The sequence below is a fragment of the Panulirus ornatus genome, chromosome 48 (assembly GCF_036320965.1).
Source record: "Panulirus ornatus isolate Po-2019 chromosome 48, ASM3632096v1, whole genome shotgun sequence".
Taxonomy (NCBI): Eukaryota; Metazoa; Arthropoda; class Malacostraca; order Decapoda; family Palinuridae; genus Panulirus; species Panulirus ornatus.
The window spans coordinates 11,820,096-11,843,261 of record NC_092271.1 but is presented as its reverse complement, the minus strand read 5'-3'; the positions used below and the strand labels follow the sequence as shown (position 1 = coordinate 11,843,261).

General features: G+C 46.8%; 1 protein-coding gene across 1 annotated transcript in view; it reads left to right on the top strand.

Moving 5' to 3' along the window:
• The first annotated feature begins 4,957 nt into the window (after positions 1-4,957).
• The window catches only part of LOC139763972 (cGMP-dependent 3',5'-cyclic phosphodiesterase-like), a 274,331-nt gene continuing 256,122 nt past the window's right edge, over positions 4,958-23,166 (top strand). Inside the window, exon 1 of the mRNA XM_071690450.1 lies at positions 4,958-5,070. The gene's annotated coding sequence lies outside the window, so the exon portion shown is untranslated. The remainder of the gene's footprint in view (positions 5,071-23,166) is intronic.

Here is a 23,166-nt window from a genome sequence, read left to right as displayed (position 1 = left end):
TACCTACTGGTGATGACCTGCTATACCTGCTGGTGATGACCTGCTGTACCTGCTGGTGATGACCTGCTTTACCTGCTAGTGATGACCTGCTTTACCTGCTAGTGATGACCTGCTGTACCTGCTGGTGATGACCTGCTATACCTGCTGGTGATGACCTGCTCTACGTGCTGGTGATGACTACTATACCTGCTAATGATGACCCGCTGTACCTGCTAGTGATGACCTGCTATACCTGATGGTGATGACCTGCTGTACATGATGGTGATGACCTGCTGTACATGATGGTGATGACCTGCTATACCTGCTGGTGATGACCTGCTGTACCTGCTGATGACGACCTGCTGTACCTGCTGGTGATGACCTGCTGTACCTACTGGTGATGACCTGCTATACCTGCTGGTGATGACCTGGTATACCTGCTGGTGATGACCCGCTGTACCTGCTAGTGATGACCTGCTGTACCCGCTGGTGATGACCTACTATACTTGCTGGTGATGACCCGCTGTACCTGCTGGTGATGACCTGCTGTACTTGCTGGTGATGATCTGCTATACCTGCTGATGACGACCTGCTGTACCTGCTGGTGATGACCTGCTATACCTGCTGGTGATAACCCGCTGTACCTGATGGTGATGACCCGCTGTACCTGCTGATGATGACCTGCTGTACCTGCTGGCGATGACCCGCTGTACCTGCTGGTGATGACCTGCTGTACCTGCTGGTGATGACCCGCTGTACCTGCTGATGATGACCTGCTGTACCTGCTGGTGATGACCCGCTGTACCTGCTGGTGATGACGTGTGTACCTGCTGGTGATGACCCGCTGTACCTGCTGGTGATGACCTGCTGTACCTGATGGTGATGATCCGCTGTACCTGCTGGTGATGACCTGCTGTACCTGCTGGTGATGACCCGCTGTACCTGCTGGTGATGCGGTGGTCGGGAAATGTTTTATGTGTGTTGTCAGCTGTTTGTGTTCGTTGCCTCTCCAGCATGGAAGGCTTAGACGAAGGAAGTGCATCAGGGATTCTTAGTGAACATAGATTTCGACATGATTTGTTCTCATTCATTACCCAAATGCCAGTAATACTCTGGGCAAAAGTGGAGGCCTTTTAGGTAAAGGTATTAAGGGAGCTTATGAGCAGAACTTGAGTTTGCCTCAGTGAGTCCTGCTGTCGTGGAAGATGGTGCATATAGCTAGCAGAGATGGTGAAGTAAATGCCGAGAACATGTTAAGAGCTGCTGGAGTAATGAGGAGGTGTACTGTACAGGCTTAAGTGTGTGGTGCGGTGGTCAGGAAGGATTTCTCTTGTATCCTTCAGGGTAGTTGAGGGAGTGAGGGAGGGATGTTCGATGGGCAGAGGCTGTGTGAGGCCAGTGTTCAGTGGTACGAGGTCTGACCTCGGTCCTCCACGATTGTTATCATGGTTCATGTGTGAGCCAGTGAACGCTATGAACAATGTTGACTGGAAATGATATTTCTTCACTATAGAGTCGAGAGATGAAGTGTGTCAATAATCGGTAGCAGTTTGATAATGAGGATTGTGATGTGAAGGATAGACACAGTTGGGAAATATTATGAGGAAGAGGAAGATGGTCACACACCAGCTCGTGTCGTGGTGGTGGGGTACTTGAAGCTGGTGCGTCCGTCATCACGCCACAAGGCAGGGGAGGCAGGGGCAGCCGCCTGGTGAGGGAGGACAGAACATCGATCATGTATGATTACGGGTTGTGAGACATCTGTAAAGAAAACGTGTACATATGTTGTTATGTTGTTGATGATGGAGAGGGATTGATGATCATGTCAGTACTAGTATTGAATTGATGACCATGTCAGTATCGGAAATGGATTGATGACCTCGTCTGTCCGGGTAGTGATTGATGACCACGTCAATACCAGTAACACTTATTTTCTGTGAGTCTCAAATCACGTCAAGAAATCCACTTCGAAGCCAAGTGAAAAAAAAAAGGCAGACTTAATTGCACAGTAGCTGAAAGGAGGAAAAGAAAGGTAAATGATATTATGTCTGGCTTGTTGGCGGAGTTAAACTGAATGAGACACAAAATAAGACTAACCACGAAGGGTGTGAGATGGTAAGATGGTTCCGGGCATCACTTCTACACTCCTTGGACAGGAGGATCGTACATCCCCAGGCGGCTGCCAACTGACACTACCAAGTCAGGAGATGTAGTACTTCCCTGGGCGGTTGCTGTGCACAACCTGCTGACACTGAGGGCAGAGGATGATGATTCCAGGCATCGCTCTAACCCACCTAAGGTCAGGACGACAGTACATCCCTGGGCGGCTGCCGTCTACATCATACAACACAGACCATATCATCAAGGTTGATGAAGATGGATGTGAGCGCTGTGGCCGGGGATGATTGATCTGTCCCCAGGGTGAGGGAGCAGTGCCGGCGGTAGAGGCAAGGTAAGAGGGAACCTTGATGACAGAGGGATAAGTTACGTAAGGATTAAGATGATGCTGCTGGAGGCTCGTACGGCTGAAGAGGAGGCTGAACGACGCCACGGCTGAGGGGGTCCTGGAGCGAGGCTATGGGAGGGAGGGAGTGGCCTGGGAGGCCCGGGACGGCTCCCAGGAGAGCTCTTGGAGATGAAACCACCCGTGAGATGTGGTCGGGTGGTGGTGGGGAGAGTGTTTGGGTCGCGGCACAGGAGTGGCGAGATACGGGTGCTTGACGCAGAGGCGGAGTAAGAAGCAGTTAATGTTTGTGGATGGAGGCCTTCTGTGTCTGTCTGTTTCAGCGTGTGTCTGTATTTTATCACTTTTTCAAGGGGAGTGATTTGCACTCAAAGGAGTTAGTCTGTAAAAGTTTAACCTATGAATAACTTATATATGTATATATATATATATATATATATATATATATATATATATATATATATATATATATATATATATATATATATATATGAGGATGTAAGGCATGTGTTCGTGTAGGAAGAGAGGAAAGTGATTGGTTCTCAGTGAATGTAGGTTTGCGGCAGGGGTGTGTGATGTCTCCATGGTTGTTTAATTTGTTTATGGATGGGGTTGTTAGGGAGGTGAATGCAAGAGTTTTGGAAAGAGGGGCAAGTATGAAGTCTGTTGGGGATGAGAGAGCTTGGGAAGTGAGTCAGTTGTTGTTCGCTGATGATACAGCGCTGGTGGCTGATTCATGTGAGAAACTGCAGAAGCTGGTGACTGAGTTTGGTAAAGTGTGTGAAAGAAGAAAGTTAAGAGTAAATGTGAATAAGAGCAAGGTTATTAGGTACAGTAGGGTTGAGGGTCAAGTCAATTGGGAGGTGAGTTTGAATGGAGAAAAACTGGAGGAAGTGAAGTGTTTTAGATATCTGGGAGTGGATCTGGCAGCGGATGGAACCATGGAAGCGGAAGTGGATCATAGGGTGGGGGAGGGGGCGAAAATTCTGGGAGCCTTGAAGAATGTGTGGAAGTCGAGAACATTATCTCGGAAAGCAAAAATGGGTATGTTTGAAGGAATAGTGGTTCTAACAATGTTGTATGGTTGCGAGGCGTGGACTATGGATAGAGTTGTGCGCAGGAGGATGGATGTGCTGGAAATGAGATGTTTGAGAACAATGTGTGGTGTGAGATGGTTTGATCGAGTAAGTAACGTAAGGGTAAGAGAGATGTGTGGAAATAAAAAGAGCGTGGTTGAGAGAGCAGAAGAGGGTGTTTTGAAATGGTTTGGTCACATGGAGAGAATGAGTGAGGAAAGATTGACCAAGAGGATATATGTGTCGGAGGTGGAGGGAACGAGGAGAAGAGGGAGACCAAATTGGAGGTGGAAAGATGGAGTGAAAAAGATTTTGTGTGATCGGGGCCTGAACATGCAGGAGGGTGAAAGGAGGGCAAAGAATAGAGTGAATTGGAGCGATGTGGTATACCGGGGTTGACGTGCTGTCAGTGGATTGAATCAAGGCATGTGTATGGGGGTGGGTTGGGCCATTTCTTTCGTCTGTTTCCTTGCGCTACCTCGCAAACGCGGGAGACAGCGACAAAGCAAAAAAAAAAAAAAAGAAAAAAAAAAAAAATATATATATATATATATATATATATATATATATATATATATATATATATATATATATATATGTATATATACATATGTGTGTGTGTGTGTGTGTGTGTGTGTGTGTGTGTGTGTGTGTGTGTTACCAGGCCCAGCCTGCAAGAGTTTACACCGCGGGGAAAAGCTGGCGAGGCTGTATCATCTTGAGTACACTCTCGTGAAAGACCTTCTAACTCCAGCGGAGTCCATCATTTCCCTGCCGCTAGAAGTAGCGCAGCCTTGGAAGTGCTGGAGCTCCTGGAAAAGAGGGCTAACGTGCCATACATAGTTCGTGTCTTGATGGTTAGGTTAGCGGAAGGATCTTTGGTTCCCGCGCTCTCTTATGCACGGCGTCTTGATAACTGGTGTTACATGATTTACTTCAGGCATGTCTCACACCTTGGGTTGTGCAGACACTAAATTGGTTGTGTGATGTTGTGTGGTTGGTGGATGTGGTGGTTGCGTGATGTTGTGCAGTTGGTGGATGTGGTGGTTGTGTGATGTTGTGTGGTTAGTGGATGTGGCGGTTGTGTGATGTTGTGTGGTTGGTGGATGTGGTGGTTGTGTGATGTTATGTGGTTGGTGGATATGGTGGTTGCGTGATGTTGTGTGGTTGGTGGATGTGGAGGTGGGTGGATGTGTAGGTGGGTGGTGAGGTGGTCGTGGTGGCTTCCACCGACTTCATGTGTGCCGTCCTGAACCATCTTACGAAACTATCTATCGATCGTACGTGGCATAGATCACCACGGTGGCAGAGACCGTGCCTGTGTTCCTCAGTAAGTACTGCTTATCTGTGTAGCGTAGCAATACAGAGGTCACGGTGTACAGACCTGCCACACCAGAGCAACACGTAACATGTTTTCCTCTTCTCCCTCCAGTTGTCTGAGGCGTGCGGGGCGAGGCTAACGTTTCTGATCCTGGTGTCCGACGACGAGGAGCTGACGGTGCACGTCCTGGGCGACCACCGCCTCTCCTGCCCCGTCAAGATCCCCGTGAGTACCGTCCCTCATCCCCGGCCCCACCTGGGGTGCCCCTGTACCCTCAGCCTAGGTGCCCCCCCCCCCCGATCAAGGGGTAACTCGTTTCCAGGACAGTGACCGGCACTGCGAGGGCTACCTATCTCTTAGCTTCGCCTTTCACTGCTTCCTTAAGATGTATTATTATTATTATTATTATTATTATTATTATTATTATTATTATTATTATTACTATTATTATTATTATTATTATTATTATTATTGTTATTATTATTATTATTATTATTATTATTATTATTATTACTATTAATATTGTTATTATTATTATCATTATTATTATTATTATTATTATTATTATTATTATAAGTAAAATATGGATCTCTTATTGTGGGGCGCTTACAGCATTAAGGCTGTGCTCCACACGGGAGCAGGCTAAGGTGGGCCCCTTTCGGAGCGATAAAGTCCTCCACGACTCTGTGCTCTTTATCGTCGATGGCGATGATATATGCCCATGGAAGGTGACTTTAAACTCATGATGTTACCACTAACAGGAAGAAACTGTTATGACCAATAGACGGTATAGATTTACGGTAACAGTTTGTGTCTGATGCACATAATGGTACATTGTGAGTCAGCCAGCGTGCCTAGCAAGCAGTCTGATGCTCTGTGAGACAGCCAGTGTGCCTAGCACGCATCTGGTGCTCTGTGAGGCAGCCAGTGTGCCTAGCACGCATCTGGTGCTCTGTGAGACAGCCAGTGTGCCTAGTACATCTGGTGCTCTGTGAGACAGCCAGTGTGCCTAGTACATCTGGTGCTCTGTGAGACAGCCAGTGTGCCTAGTACATCTGGTGCTCTGTGAGACAGCCAGTGTGCCTAGTACATCTGGTGCTCTGTGAGACAGCCAGTGTGCCTAGTACATCTGGTGCTCTGTGAGACAGCCAGTGTGCCTAGTACATCTGGTGCTCTGTGAGACAGCCAGTGTGCCTAGTACATCTGGTGCTCTGTGAGACAGCCAGTGTGCCTAGTACATCTGGTGCTCTGTGAGACAGCCAGTGTGCCTAGTACATCTGGTGCTCTGTGAGACAGCCAGTGAGCCTAGTACACATCTGGTGCTCTGTGAGGCAGCCAGTGTGCCTAGCACGCATCTGGTGCTCTGTGAGACAGCCAGTGTGCCTAGTACATCTGGTGCTCTGTGAGACAGCCAGTGTGCCTAGTACATCTGGTGCTCTGTGAGACAGCCAGTGTGCCTAGCACGCATCTGGTGCTCTGTGAGACAGCCAGTGTGCCTAGTACATCTGGTGCTCTGTGAGACAGCCAGTGTGCCTAGTACATCTGGTGCTCTGTGAGGCAGCCAGTGTGCCCAGTACATCTGGTGCTCTGTGAGACAGCCAGTGTGCCTGGCACACAGTCTGGTGCTCTGTGAGGCACTCAGTGTCTCCAGTACACTCGTCAGGACTGCTTTAACCAACCATTGTGAGATTCTAATGTGAGCAGTGTTCGTGATGGGCTAGGTGGAGTGCTGTTGTGGTGTGTTGATCTGCAGAATGTTGGCCTTCCCACTAATGCCTTCTGGAGAGGAATCTTGTGAGATTTATGGAGGTATTTCAGGAGTTCCTTCTGGCAGAGCGCTTGATAATTTACGACCTTTTCTCAGAGCAATGCCTTATTCTCTTTCATAGCGAGGAAGTGCGCAGCAATCCTTTGATTCATCGTTAGATCCAAACTTGCTGCTTATGACATGATTTACGCTTTGCCGTCTACATGAATGTGGCGAGAGGCAGACGCTGGCTTGCCCACACCTCCCCGCCGCTCTTGAACTAAACCTCTTGTTGGCGAAGTCGTTTCCTTGTTGTCAATGACGTGATTACATCACCGTAGGTGAATGTTCCGAGTACCTGCAGCCCAGCTGTGGAGGGTTGTATCCGGACGACCTGCTGGAGCTCGACGTGTCAGTAGCAAGACGTGTTTATGTTCAGCTGAGGGAGGAGAGACTGTTCGGCTCGACCTGCACGAACCATGGGACGACATCTGTCATCATGACAGCCTTCTCAGGTTACCATGAGTGTCACCAGAATCCAAGAAGCAGCCACGATACTACCCTGGTACCGTTACCTCTGCTTCACCAAAGTGTTCCTGGCAAACCCACCTCTCCTCCAGTCCTCACTGGAAACCCTTCCCGCTCACTCGTCCACTTCCTGATTCTCTGTCGTCTCTCAGCATCCTCGGCTCTCCTGCTCATCCCCAGGAGTCCGCTGGCTCTCTGGGTTATATCCTCGGTCCCTCTTGCAGCCCGTACTTCCAGTTTGATGGCCGCTCCTGCTCTCAGACTGTAATTAGATGTAGGGAGAAGCCTCCTTCCCCTTCGTTAGTTAAGACCTGGGTAGCGAGACCTTAAGTGGAGTAGGTACAGTACCTGAGGGTCGGAGGTGCAACGCTTCCTGGCTTACAAAGTTGATGGTGGGACCTGTGGTGATGTTGCTCTATACAGGTGTGACCTGTGGTGATGTTGCTCTGTACAGGTGTGACGTGTGGTGATGTTGCTCTGTACAGGTGTGACGTGTGGTGATGTTGCTCTGTACAGGTGTGACGTGTGGTGATGTTGCTCTGTACAGGTGTGACCTGTGATGATGTTGCTCTGTACAGGTGTGAATTGTGGTGATGTTGCTCTGTACAGGTGTGACCTGTGGTGATGTTGCTCTGTACAGGTGTGACCTATGGTGATGTTGCTCTGTACAGGTGTGACCTATGTTAATGTTGCTCTGTACAGGTGTGACCTGTGGTGATGTTGCTCTGTACAGGTGTGACCTGTGATGATGTTGCTCTGTACAGGTGTGACCTGTGGTGATGTTGCTCTGTACAGGTGTGACCTATGTTAATGTTGCTCTGTACAGGTGTGACCTGTGGTGATGTTGCTCTGTACAGGTGTGACCTGTGCTGATGTTGCTCTGTACAGGTGTGACCTGTGATGATGTTGCTCTGTACAGGTGTGACCTGTGCTGATGTTGCTCTGTACAAGTATGACCTGTGGTAATGTTGCTCTGTACAGGTGTGACGTGTGGTGATGTTACTCTTTACAAGTGTGACCCGTGGTGATGTTGCTCTGTACAGGTGTGACCTGTGGTGATGTTGCTCTGTACAGGTGTGACCTGTGGTGATGTTGCTCTGTACAGGTGTGACGTGTGGTGATGTTGCTCTGTACAGGTGTGACCTGTGGTGATGTTGCTCTGTACAGGTGTGACCTATGTTAATGTTGCTCTGTACAGGTGTGACCTGTGGTGATGTTGCTCTGTACAGGTGTGACCTGTGATGATGTTGCTCTGTACAGGTGTGACCTGTGATGCTGTTGCTCTGTACAGGTGTGACCTGTGGTGATGTTACTCTGTACAGGTGTGACCTGTGCTGATGTTGCTCTGTACAGGTGTGACCTGTGATGATGTTGCTCTGTACAGGTGTGACCTGTGGTGATGTTGCTCTGTACAAGTATGACCTGTGGTAATGTTGCTCTGTACAGGTGTGACGTGTGGTGATGTTACTCTTTACAAGTGTGACCTGTGGTGATGTTGCTCTGTACAGGTGTGACCTGTGGTGATGTTGCTCTGTACAAGTGTGACCTGTGCTGATGTTGCTCTGTACAGGTGTGACGTGTGGTGATGTTGCTCTGTACAGGTGTGACGTGTGGTGATGTTGCTCTGTACAGGTGTGACGTGTGGTGATGTTGCTCTGTACAGGTGTGACGTGTGGTGATGTTGCTCTGTACAGGTGTGACCTGTGGTGATGTTACTCTGTACAGGTGTGACCTGTGGTGATGTTTCTCTGTACAGGTGTGACGTGTGGTGATGTTGCTCTGTACAGGTGTGACGTGTGGTGATGTTGCTCTGTACAGGTGTGACCTGTGGTGATGCGTTGTGAACGTTGCCTTTGTATAAAGAAGTGACGCTCAGTGATTTAAGCTGGTGAATTAACTGCCACTAACACACTCGGGTCGAAATGCCACTAACACACTGAGGTCCAGCTGCCCCTTACTCGAATGAAGGTGCCACAAACACACTCGGATCAGGCCGTCACCAACACACACCTGCATCAAGCTGCCTCAAACTCACGGCATTAAGAGTCACCACAGAGGCATGGGAGGAGGTGGTGTGTGGCGACCGGTCTGGTTTGTGGGCTGGAGCAAACATCCTGGACGCGATGGCTATGTGCTGTATGGCTGGCTCCTCGTGCCTGGGTTTAACGAGTAATGTCCTGATGGAGGCGGTGTTGCGACGGGCCCAATAAACTGGTGGCGAGAGTGAATAAGCTCTGGCATTACTCTCCCTCACTGGCGTGAGCACCGGCGGTATGTCACTGTACAGCGCCCGCTGCCAGTGTACTGTGCAGGTCTCCCTCGGTGTAATGGGATGGTTAGATAAGACGGAGCACCTGCTATGGGGGGCAAGTTATCACCGCTGTCAGTTACTTTATATAACCTCGTGAAGACACCGAGAAGGACGCCACCCCTCACGGTCCTCCTCCTCCTCCTCCTCCTCCCACAGGAGGTCACACAGCCAGATACTTCCCTCACTCAGAGTTCTGGTCGACATGTTGTTATTACAAGTCATTGTATCTCTCTCTCTCTCTCTCTCTCTCTCTCTCTCTCTCTCTCTCTCTCTCTCTCTCTCTCTCTCTCTCTCTCTCTCTCTCTCTCTCTCTCTCCTCTGTTCTCTTGGTTCTCTGGAACGGTCCTGGTCCACTGGACCGAACGGTAATGATGAACTGGCACGGAGAACGTAGTGAACACATGTGTCTCCTCCGTCAACGCAGAAGGTATTCAGAAACATCGTCAGGAGGGGCTGGAGGTGTACAGAACCGGGCCTTCTCGTAACACACCGGGGAATTCCAGACAAGACAATAGTATTAAAGCGAATTAGAATCACCATGACAACGTGAAATTCCCTTTTTAATTTGCATGTAGCGTGTAGGATGTCCTTTGTTACTAATGGTGTGAGTAATGGTTTAATTTAGCGAGCATGTCTGTTTAGTTATGAATGGCTGGGGGAATGTGTTAGATGGGAGGTAGAATAGATTTATGGTGTCACTAGGCCACGGCACTGCCCTGTATTCTGGGTCTAGTGTTGCAGTGACCAGCAGTGATCATATAGTTCAGGGGTGTGGTACGGTGACCAGCAGTGATCACATAATTCAGGGGTGTGGTACGGTGACCAGCAGTGATCATATAGTTCAGGGGTGTGGTACAGTGACCAGCAGTGACGACAGCTCATGACAGAAAGCAATAATACCTTAAGCACGACGGTGTGATCCTTGAACACGACGGTACGACCCTTGAGCACGACGGTACGACCCTTGAGCACGACGGTACGACCCTTGAGCACGACGGTACGACCCTTGAGCACGACAGTACGAGCCTTCGGTAAGACTGCATGAGTCCTGCACGGGTGTACGGCTCCTGTGCTGGGTCACCGTCACTCCACAGCTGGAGGCATCGTCAGGTCCCTCACCTCCACCAGGTTTAATCCCTCACCATCCTCCCAGGATGTTGAGGAAGTACAGTGTACTGGTGGTGTGAGGAACTTGTGGCTGTACCGTGAAGACTGGCACGGGCTGTGTTGTACCGGGAAGACTGGCACGGGCTGTGTCGTACCGTGAAGATTAGCACGGGTTGTGTCGTACCGGGAAGATTAGCACGGGTTGTGTCGTACCGGGAAGACTAGCACAGGGTCTGTCGTACCATGAAGGCTAGCACGGCTCTATCATATCTTTAAGATACACGTATGTGACTTTCACTACAATGAACGATACGTTCATAGATGTATCTTACGTTAGTAGAAAATTGTAAGGATTCCCATAGAAAACAGAAACCTACGTCATCCATTCATCCGCCTCCCAGTGACAGATTCTGGTGTGTTGTGTCCTGCTGCTGATGGGCGGAACACGAATGATCGCTGACGCTTTTGTGAGCTGACCTGAACCATTGTCAGGGCACATTGACTTCGCCCAGGGAGGAGACCTATAGGATAGTAATTATTATGGAGTTCCAGCCAGAACATGGAAGCTGAGCCTCTTGCTTTATGTTGTTTTATATCCGGTGTTTTCTTACGAAACGTCTGTCACAGGGAAGTTGAAGTGAAACATATGTTCTGGACAATCACATGTTTACCAAATGGCGTCCTAGCTTCTTCTCTTCGATGTATATCAACTGACTGTTATATTTCTCTCTTGTGTCTCCCCTGATGATGTGACTATTACACGAAAGTGCACTTGGGAACTTATCGTGTTTCATTTTCCCCGTGGATTCATAGTAATATCTTGATCACGCGCAAAATTGTGATCCTTTCCAACATGGATTCCAATATATATATATATATATATTGGAGGTAGTAAAAGCTTTGCGGAAGATGAAAGCCGGCAAGGCAGCAGGTTTGGATGGTATTGCAGTGGAATTTATAAGAAAAGGGGGTGACTGTATTGTTGACTGGTTGGTAAGGTTATTTAATGTATGTATGACTCATGGTGAGGTGCCTGAGGATTGGCGGAATGCGTGCATAGTGCCATTGTACAAAGGCAAAGGGGATAAGAGTGAGTGCTCAAATTACAGAGGTATAAGTTTGTTGAGTATTCCTGGTAAATTATATGGGAGAGTATTGATTGAGAGGGTGAAGGCATGTACAGAGCATCAGATTGGGGAAGAGCAGTGTGGTTTCAGAAGGGGTAGAGGATGTGTGGATCAGGTGTTTGCTTTGAAGAATGTATGCGAGAAATACTTAGAAAAGCAAATGGATTTGTATGTAGCATTTATGGATCTGGAGAAGGCATATGATAGAGTTGATAGAGATGCTCTGTGGAAGGTATTAAGAATATATGGTGTGGGAGGCAAGTTGTTAGAAGCAGTGAAAAGTTTTTATCGAGGATGTAAGGCATGTGTACGTGTAGGAAGAGAGGAAAGTGATTGGTTCTCAGTGAATGTAGGTTTGCGGCAGGGGTGTGTGATGTCTCCATGGTTGTTTAATTTGTTTATGGATGGGGTTGTTAGGGAGGTAAATGCAAGAGTCTTGGAAAGAGGGGCAAGTATGAAGTCTGTTGGGGATGAGAGAGCTTGGGAAGTGAGTCAGTTGTTGTTCGCTGATGATACAGCGCTGGTGGCGGATTCATGTGAGAAACTGCAGAAGCTGGTGACGGAGTTTGGTAAAGTGTGTGGAAGAAGAAAGTTAAGAGTAAATGTGAATAAGAGCAAGGTTATTAGGTACAGTAGGGTTGAGGGTCAAGTCAATTGGGAGGTGAGTTTGAATGGAGAAAAACTGGAGGAAGTGAAGTGTTTTAGATATCTGGGAGTGGATCTGTCAGCGGATGGAACCATGGAAGCGGAAGTGGATCATAGGGTGGGGGAGGGGGCGAAAATTTTGGGAGCCTTGAAAAATGTGTGGAAGTCGAGAACATTATCCCGGAAAGCAAAAATGGGTATGTTTGAAGGAATAGTAGTTCAAACAATGTTGTATGGTTGCGAGGCGTGGGCTATGGATAGAGTTGTGCGCAGGAGGATGGATGTGCTGGAAATGAGATGTTTGAGGACAATGTGTGGTGTGAGGTGGTTTGATCGAGTAAGTAACGTAAGGGTAAGAGAGATGTGTGGAAATAAAAAGAGCGTGGTTGAGAGAGCAGAAGAGGGTGTTTTGAAATGGTTTGGGCACATGGAGAGAATGAGTGAGGAAAGATTGACCAAGAGGATATATGTGTCGGAGGTGGTGGGAACGAGGAGAAGAGGGAGACCAAATTGGAGGTGGAAAGATGGAGTGAAAAGGATTTTGTGTGATCGGGGCCTGAACATGCAGGAGGGTGAAAGGAGGGCAAGGAATAGAGTGAATTGGAGCGATGTGGTATACAGGGGTTGACGTGCTGTCAGTGGATTGAATCAAGGCATGTGAAGCGTCCGGGGTAAACCATGGAAAGCTGTGTAGGTATGTATATTTGCGTGTGTGGACGTGTGTATGTACATGTGTATGGGGGGGGTTGGGCCATTTCTTTCGTCTGTTTCCTTGCGCTACCTCGCAAACGCGGGAGACAGCGACAAAGTATAAAAAAAAAAAAAAAAAAAAAAAAATATATGTATATATATTTTGCTTTGTCGCTGTCTCCCACATTAGCGAGGTAGCGCAAGGAAACAGACGAAAGAATGGCCCAACCCACCCCCATACACATGTATATACATACGCGTCCACACACGCAAATATACATACCTATACATCACAACGTATGCATATATATACACACACAGACATATACATATATACACATGTACATAATTCATACTGGCTGCCTTTATTCATTCCCATCGCCACCCTGCCACACATGAAATAAAAAACCCTTCCCCCCTCATGTTGGCGAGGTAGCGCTAGGAAAGACAACAAAGGCCACATTCGTTCACTCTCAGTCTCTAGCTGTCATGTAATAATGCACCGAAACCACAGCTCCCTTTCCACATCCAGGCCCCACGGAACTCTCCATGGTTTACCCCAGACGCTTCACATGCCCTGGTTCAATCCATTGACAGCACGTCGACCCCGGTAAACCACATCGTTCCAATTCACTCTTTTCCTTGCACGCCTTCTCCGCACAGCTCTATCTATAGCCCACGCCTCGCAACTATATAACATTGCTGGAACCACTATTCCTTCAAACATACCCATTTTTGCTTTCCGAGATAATGTTCTCGGCTTCCACACATTCTTCAAGGCTCCCAGATTCTTTTCCGCCCCCTCCCCCACCCTATGATTCACTTCCGCTTCCATGGTTCCATCCGCTGCCAAATCCACTCCCAGATATCTAAAGCACTTCACTTCCTCCAGTTTTTCTCCATTCAAACTTACCTCCCAATTGAGTTGTCCCTCAACCCTTCTGTACCTAATAACCTTGCTCTTATTCATATTTACTCTCAGCTTTCTTCTTTCACACACTTTACCAAACTCAGTCACCAGCTTCTACAGTTTCTCACACGAATCAGCCACCAGCGCTGTATCATCAGCGTGAAGGCATGTACAGAGCATCAGATTGGGGAAGAGCAGTGTGGTTTCAGAAGTGGTAGAGGATGTGTGGATCAGGTGTTTGCTTTGAAGAATGTATGTGAGAAATACTTAGAAAAGCAAATGGATTTGTATGTAGCATTTATGGATCTGGAGAAGGCATATGATAGAGTTGATAGAGATGCTCTGTGGAAGGTATTAAAAATATATGGTGTGGGAGGCAAGTTGTTAGAAGCAGTGAAAAGTTTTTATCGAGGATGTAAGGCATGTGTACGTGTAGGAAGAGAGGAAAGTGATTGGTTCTCAGTGAATGTAGGTTTGCGGCAGGGGTGTGTGATGTCTCCATGGTTGTTTAATTTGTTTATGGATGGGGTTGTTAAGGAGGTGGATGCAAGAGCTCAGGAAAGAGGGGCAAGTATGTAGTCTTTTGTGGATATATATATATATATATATATATATATATATATATATATATATATATATATATATATATATATATAAGGGATAGGGGAGAAAGAATACTTCCCACGTATTCCCTGCGTGTCGTAGAGGGCGACTAAAAGGGAAGGGAGCGGGGGGCTGGAAATCTTCCCCTCTCATTTTTTTTTTAATTTTCCAAAGGAAGGAACAGAGAAGGGGGCCGGGTGAGGATGTTTCCTCAGAGGCCCAGTCCTCTGTTCTTGACGCTACCTCGCTGAGGCGGGAAATGGCGAATGGTATGAAAGAAATATATATATATATATATATGCATAAATGTGTGTGGATGTAACCAAGATGTGAAAAAAGGAGAGATAGGTAGTATGTTTGAGGAAAGGAACCTGGATGTTTTGGCTCTGAGTGAAACGAAGCTCAAGGGTAAAGGGGAAGAGTGGTTTGGGAATGTCTGGGGAGTAAAGTCAGGGGTTAGTGAGAGGACAAGAGCAAGGGAAGGAGTAGCAATACTCCTGAAACAGGAGTTGTGGGAGTATGTGATAGAGTGTAAGAAAGTAAATTCTCGATTAATATGGGTAAAACTGAAAGTTGATGGAGAGAGGTGGGTGATTATTGGTGCATATGCACCTGGGCATGAGAAGAAAGATCAAGAGAGGCAAGTGTTTTGGGAGCAGCTGAATGAGTGTGTTAGTGGTTTTGATGCACGAGACCGGGTCATAGTGATGGGTGATTTGAATGCAAAGGTGAGTAATGTGGCAGTTGAGGGAATAATTGGTATACATGGGGTGTTTGGTGTTGCAAATGGAAACGGTGAAGAGCTTGTAGATTTATGTGCTGAAAAAGGACTGATGATTGGGAATACCTGGTTTAAAAAGCGAGATATACATAAGTATACTTATGTAAGTAGGAGAGATGGCCAGAGAGCGTTATTGGATTACGTGTTAATTGACAGGCGTGCGAAAGAGAGACTTTTGGATGTTATTGTGCTGAGAGGTGCAACTGGAGGGATGTCTGATCATTATCTTGTGGAGGCTAAGGTGAAGATTTGTATGGGTTTTCAGAAAAGAAGAGTGAATGTTGGGGTGAAGAGGGTGGTGAGAGTAAGTGAGCTTGAGAAGGAGACCTGTGTGAGGAAGTACCAGGAGAGACTGAGTACAGAATGGAAAAAGGTGAGAACAATGGAAGTAAGGGGAGTGGGGGAGGAATGGGATGTATTTAGGGAATCAGTGATGGATTGCGCAAAAGATGCTTGTGGCATGAGAAGAGTGGGAGGTGGGTTGATTAGAAAGGGTAGTGAGTGGTGGGATGAAGAAGTAAGAGTATTAGTGAAAGAGAAGAGAGAGGCATTTGGACGATTTTTGCAGGGAAAAAATGCAATTGAGTGGGAGATGTATAAAAGAAAGAGACAGGAGGTCAAGAGAAAGGTGCAAGAGGTGAAAAAAAGGGCAAATGAGAGTTGGGGTGAGAGAGTATCATTAAATTTTAGGGAGAATAAAAAGATGTTCTGGAAGGAGGTAAATAAAGTGCGTAAGACAAGGGAGCAAATGGGAACTTCGGTGAAGGGCGCAAGTGGGGAGATGATAACAAGTAGTGGTGATGTGAGAAGGAGATGGAGTGAGTATTTTGAAGGTTTGTTGAATGTGTTTGATGATAGAGTGGCAGATATAGGGTGTTTTGGTCGAGGTGGTGTGCAAAGTGAGAGGGTTAGGGAAAATGATTTGGTAAACAGAGAAGAGGTAGTGAAAGCTTTGCGGAAGATGAAAGCCGGCAAGGCAGCAGGTTTGGATGGTATTGCAGTGGAATTTATTAAAAAAGGGGGTGACTGTATTGTTGACTGGTTGGTAAGGTTATTTAATGTATGTATGACTCATGGTGAGGTGCCTGAGGATTGGCGGAATGCGTGCATAGTGCCATTGTACAAAGGCAAAGGGGATAAGAGTGAGTGCTCAAATTACAGAGGTATAAGTTTGTTGAGTATTCCTGGTAAATTATATGGGAGGGTATTGATTGAGAGGGTGAAGGCATGTACAGAGCATCAGATTGGGGAAGAGCAGTGTGGTTTCAGAAGTGGTAGAGGATGTGTGGATCAGGTGTTTGCTTTGAAGAATGTATGTGAGAAATACTTAGAAAAGCAAATGGATTTGTATGTAGCATTTATGGATCTGGAGAAGGCATATGATAGAGTTGATAGAGATGCTCTGTGGAAGGTATTAAGAATATATGGTGTGGGAGGAAAGTTGTTAGAAGCAGTGAAAAGTTTTTATCAAGGATGTAAGGCATGTGTACGAGTAGGAAGAGAGGAAAGTGATTGGTTCTCAGTGAATGTAGGTTTGCGGCAGGGGTGTGTGATGTCTCCATGGTTGTTTAATTTGTTTATGGATGGGGTTGTTAGGGAGGTAAATGCAAGAGTTTTGGAAAGAGGGGCAAGTATGAAATCTGTTGGGGATGAGAGAGCTTGGGAAGTGAGTCAGTTGTTGTTCGCTGATGATACAGCGCTGGTGGCTGATTCATGTGAGAAACTGCAGAAGCTGGTGACTGAGTTTGGAAAAGTGTGTGGAAGAAGAAAGTTAAGAGTAAATGTGAATAAGAGCAAGGTTATTAGGTACAGTAGGGTTGAGGGTCAAGTCAATTGGGAGGTGAGTTTGAATGGAGAAAAACTGGAGGAAGTGAAGTGTTTTAGATATCTGGGAGTGGATCTGGCAGCGGATGGAACCATGGAAGCGGAAGTGGATCATAGGGTGGGGGAGGGGGCGAAAATCCTGGGGGCCTTGAAGAATGTGTGGAAGTCGAGAACATTATCTCGGAAAGCAAAAATGGGTATGTTTGAAGGAATAGTGGTTCCAACAATGTTATATGGTTGCGAGGCGTGGGCTATGGATAGAGTTGTGCGCAGGAGGATGGATGTGCTGGAAATGAGATGTTTGAGGACAATGTGTGGTGTGAGGTGGTTTGATCGAGTGAGTAACGTAAGGGTAAGAGAGATGTGTGGAAATAGAAAGAGCGTGGTTGAGAGAGCAGAAGAGGGTGTTTTGAAGTGGTTTGGGCACATGGAGAGGATGAGTGAGGAAAGATTGACCAAGAGGATATATGTGTCGGAGGTGGAGGGAACAAGGAGAAGAGGGAGACCAAATTGGAGGTGGAAAGATGGAGTGAAAAGGATTTTGTGTGATCGGGGCCTGAACATGCAGGAGGGTGAAAGGAGGGCAAGGAATAGAGTGAATTGGAGCGATGTGGTATACCGGGGTTGACGTGCTGTCAGTGGATTGAAGCAGGGCATGTGAAGCGTCTGGGGTAAACCATGGAAAACTGTCTAGGTATGTATATTTGCGTGTGTGGACGTATGTATATACATGTGTATGGGGGGGGGGGGGTTGGGCCATTTCTTTCGTCTGTTTCCTTGCGCTACCTCGCAAACGCGGGAGACAGCGACAAAGTATAATAAAAAAAAAATAATATATATATATATATATATATTGGAAAGGTTCACAATTGAGCGCGTGATCAAGTATATTCCTAAGAGTCCACGGGGAAATGAAACACGATAAGTTTCCAATTGCACTTTCGTGTAATGATCTCATCATCAGGGGAGATACAAGAAAGAAATATAACAGTCAGTTGATATACATCGAAGAGACGTAGCTAGGACGCCTTTTGGTAAACAAATCACTACCCGAATGTAGGTTGGGTTTGTCCAAGACTGGCAACAAGCGTATCATAAACTTATTATGTGGACAAGAAGGGGAACTGTTTACAAATTTTTTACAATAAAGCTGTCCAATTTGTATGGACCTTCACTAATATTAATGTTACAATTCTTTGTGTATCTAATAATAGAAGATACACTGATATTTCTTGTGGTACTGGAGTTAGAGTTGATAACTGAGATGGCATTACTTCAGTCAGTACAATGATCATTATTCCAAAATGATTAAACAAGGCATTTGATTCTTGTCCTGTTCTTATACTATATTTATGTTGCTTAAGTCTAACTGAAAGATCCTTACCAGTCTGACCAACATAAAACTTATCACAATTTCTACATGGCATTTTATAGATGAAGAAGTTTCGAGTGAGTTCCTGATTGAGATATTCTTTATAGTTTTGCCGCTGAAGGCAACATTTACATTAAAGGATTTAAGCAACATGGGAAGTAAAGTAAAATCATTATTAAAAGGGAGAACTAAAAGGTTCTTGGTGTCAAGGAGAGGCTTGGCTTCAACTCTATGAAATGATTTCTTTGCTAACTTAAGGGATTTATCAATGAAAGATCTGAGATACTTTAACTTGGATCCAGTAGAATATATCTTTTTAAACTCATCATCAATAAACTCTGGACTGCAAATACGTAATCCCTTAAGGAACATAGACTAGAATGATGATAATGCATTGCGTATTTGCACACACATACACACACACACACTACACACGTCAGGGGTTAGGCCCGCATGCGTTCGAATCCTGGGCGCAGCAGTTGGCCTACACCCAACCCAGGTGTTCACCTCCTCTCGGGGATTGTTGATAAATGTGTGTGTGTGTGTGTGTGTGTGTGTGTGTGTGTGTGTGTGTGTGTACGTACATACATACAGAGGATAACAGACGTGGTAGTACATATATACAAGGTCAAGAGACGGTGGTAACATAGGTGTTGGGAAGACTTGGGCAGCAGAGGAGAGGCTGCCTGAATACGATCAGGATCCTTCAGAAGTTTCTGTCGTAATTATAGATAAGTTGTCGTGTTGGAACATATCAGACCCCGCAGCAGCCGGTCACGTGATGGTAGGGCGGGCTTGACCCCGGCTCTCCTCCTGGAGAAGCTGCCTTAACGCCCACGTTACTGGCAAGACCCGCCAGCTGGTGGGTTACCCGGCCCCGACGTATTGACTAGCGGAATAAATTCCCATCACCTGATACGGTGTGGGGAGGTGGGGTGTGTCAGGGAGGGTTGCTAGTGGTCGGGTCAGGGTGGGTAGCTTGGGCAGGGTGCACACAGAGCTCCCTGGAGAGACTCGTACAGAATAAGAAATATCTGTCGAGAAGGAGTTTGAGGTCCGCCAACCGCAGGGAAGCCAGGAAGCAAATTGTCAGTGTGCTTCACCAACGCCATCTCAGTAATGGTAAAGTCAAGTAACTAGATGGCTGCTACTTACCACTGTAACGTTCCTGTAACATCACTGGTGGTACAGAGCGGTCCAGTAACACGAGTCACACTTTGTTAGGAGACACACCAGACGTAGTAACACCCCAGTAACGACTCAGGGTAACCCTGGAGGACCCCAGACGTAGTAACACCCCAGTAACGACTCAGGGTAACCCTGGAGGACCCCAGACGTAGTAACATCCCAGTAACGACTCAGGGTAACCATGGGAAGATACGACCAAGGCCAGCAAGGCATCGCGTCCTCGCCCATCAGAACTAACGAATGAGTAACGAAGGTTCTGTTCGTTGTCAGTCGTGATAGGCAGTGCTAGTTTCACCTTAGTTCAGTGTTGTTTGTATAATGAAGTTCCTCTGGTTATATGGAGTCATAGAATAATTAAGCTGGAGGAAATAATTAAATCGTTTCTTACTCGATGTGTGCGTGTGTGTGTTGTGTCGTGTCCTGCACTGCAAGGTAGCACCAGGAACAAAGAACAGCTTCAGTTGCTCGCTTCCAGTCTGTAGCTGTCATGTACACTGTAATGAAACCAGAGCCTCCCTATACACATCTGTGCCCTGCAGACTTAAGCCAAGTCTCTGTTTGTCAACTATATGTAAGATAAGTGGGAAGCTTGTTTGGTTGTATACTCATAAATGCTTCAGGTTTTTGGGTGATCTGGTTTGTTGTAGGCGTGGCGCGGCGAGGGTTCCTGCTGCACCACCTCTCACAGGGCCCGCTGCTGCTGCCGCCGCTGCCGCCGCTGCTGCTGCTGTTGCTGCTGCCGCCGCTGCTGACGCCGATGCTGCTGCCGCCGCTGCTGCTGCCGCTGCTGTTGCTGCTGTTGCTGCTGCTGTTGCTGTTGCTGCTGCTGTTGCTGCTGCCGCCGCTGCTGCCGCCGCTGCTGCTGCTGTTGCTGTTGCTGCTGCCGCCGCTGCTGCTGTTGCTGCTGCTGCTGCTGTTGCTGCTGCCGCCGCTGCTGCTCTTGCTGTTGCTGCTGCTGCTGTTGCTGCTGCCGCCGCTGCTGCTGTTGCTGCTGTTGCTGCTGCCACTGCTGCTGCTGTTGCTGCTGCCGCTGTTGCTGCTGTTGCTGCTGTTGCTGTTGCTGCTGTTGCTGTTGCTCTCCAGATTCTCTCGCCTTAATTTCCCGCTGCTGAGCATGACGCTATTAATCTTGGTCATTAATATTCCGGCCTTGTTCAGCTGTAGAGCCGCCCTAGTGCCGCTTCCCGGTACGCCACCAGTGGCCCCGCGCCAGCATTACTCTTCGATGTCTGCTGGCGTGGAAAACGGGATGTTGTGCCCCAGACAGAACCCTCGCACAGGATGACAGTTTTGGTGGTAACCTGAACCTGCAACAGGTATGATTCAGTGGATGTTGGTGGAGCCTTGATCCACAGTCGTGGTGGGTGGAGACAGGAGGGGAGCCTGGGAATACGGCTGCTGAGGTGACCTGAGGGAAAGAAAAAGAAATGGAGTTTAGGGTTCGCCATGGCCGTGGGGGAGATTGAGTGTGCAGGGATCTAGATCCCAGTAGCTGTATGTTGGTAGATTGGGTTTTATTTGATTGAAAACAGACGGGAATAATGATCAGCAGTTTGTTATATGTTGCTGTGTTGAGGTGAACTCAGAGTCACCAGTAAACTCAGTCGATCCGACGACACAGATTCACGTGAGTGTCAGGTTTGTGTACTTGGTGAGTGTGTGTGTGTGTGTAGCGCTTAGCGTTCCTGACCGTGACGCATTCACGAACCGCCCAAGGTCGTTTGCATAGGTTTGAATCCTGGTTACGGTAGTCGGTTCACAGTCAACCCAGCTCTTCATCCACCCCTAGGGGTTGGTCGATTAAATGGGTACCTGGCTCAGGCTAGGGTATATATATATATATATATATATATATATATATATATATATATATATATATATATATATATATATATATATATACTCTTTATTATACTCAATTGCTGTTTCCTGCGCAAGCGAGGTAGCGCAAGTAAACAGACGAATAATGGCCCACCCACTCATATACACACACATTTATATATATTTCTTTTTCTTTCAAACTATTCGCCATTTCCCGCATTAGCGAGGTAGTGTTAAGAACAGAGGACTGGGCCTTTGAGGGAATATCCTCACTTGGCCCCCTTCTCTGTTCCTTCTTTTGGAAAATTAAAAAATAATGAGAGGGGAGGATTTCCAGCCCCCCGGTCCCTCCCCTTTTAGTCGCCTTCTACGACACAGGGAATACGTGGGAAGTATTCTTTCTCCCCTATCCCCAGGGATAATTTATATATATATATATATATATATATATATATATATATATATATATATATATGTATATATATATATATATGTATATATATATATATATATATATATATATATATATATATATATATATATTATTTATATTATTATACTTTGTCGCTGTCTCCCGCGTTAGCGAGGTAACGCAAGGAAACAGACGAAAGAATGGCCCAACCCACCCTCATACACATGTACATACATACACGTGCACACACGCACCTATACATACCTATACATTTCAACGTAAACATATATATACATACACAGACATATACATATATACACATGTACATAATTTATACTTGCTGCATTTATTCATTCCCGTCGCCATCCCGCCACACATGAAATGACAACCCCCTCCCCCCGCATGTGCGCGAGGTAGCGCTAGGAAAAGACAACAAAGGCCACATTAGTTCACACTCAGTCTCTAGATGTCATGTATGATACACCGAAACCACAGTTCCTTTCCCCATCCAGGCCCCACAGAACTTTCCGTGGTTTACCCCAGACGCTTCACATGCCCTGGTTCAATCCATATATATTTGTTTATGGATGGGGTTGTTAGGGAGGTGAATGCAAGAGTTTTGGATAGAGGGGCAAGTATGAAGTCCCTGGTGGATGAGAGGGCTTGGGAAGTGAGTCAGTTGTTGTTCGCTGATGATACAGCGCTGGTGGCTGATACGGGTGAGAAACTGCAGAAGTTGGTGACTGAGTTTGGTAAAGTGTGTGAAAGAAAGCTGAGTGTAAAAGTGAATAAGACCAAGGTTATTAGGTCCAGTAGGGTTGAGGGACAAGTTGATTGGGAGGTCAGTTCGAATGGAGAAAAACTGGAGGAAGTGAAGTGTTTTAGATATCTGGGAGTGGATTTAGCAGCAGTTGGAACCATGGAAGCGGAAGTGAGTCACTGGGTAGGGGAGGGGACGAAGGTTCTGGGAGCGTTGAAGACTGTGTGGAAGGCGAGAACGTTCCAACAAAGTTATTTGGTTGCGAGGCAAGGGCTATGGATAGGGTTGTGCGGAGGAGGGTGGATGTGTTGGAAATGAAATGTTTGAGGACAATATGTGGTATGAGGTGGTTTGATCGGGTAAGTAATGAAAGGGTAAGAGAAACGTGTGGTGATAGAATGCGTGTGGTTAAGAGAGCAGAAGAGGTTGTGTTAAGTCCACGGGGAAAATGAAACACGATAAGTTGCCAAGTGCACTTTCGTGTAATAATCACATCATCA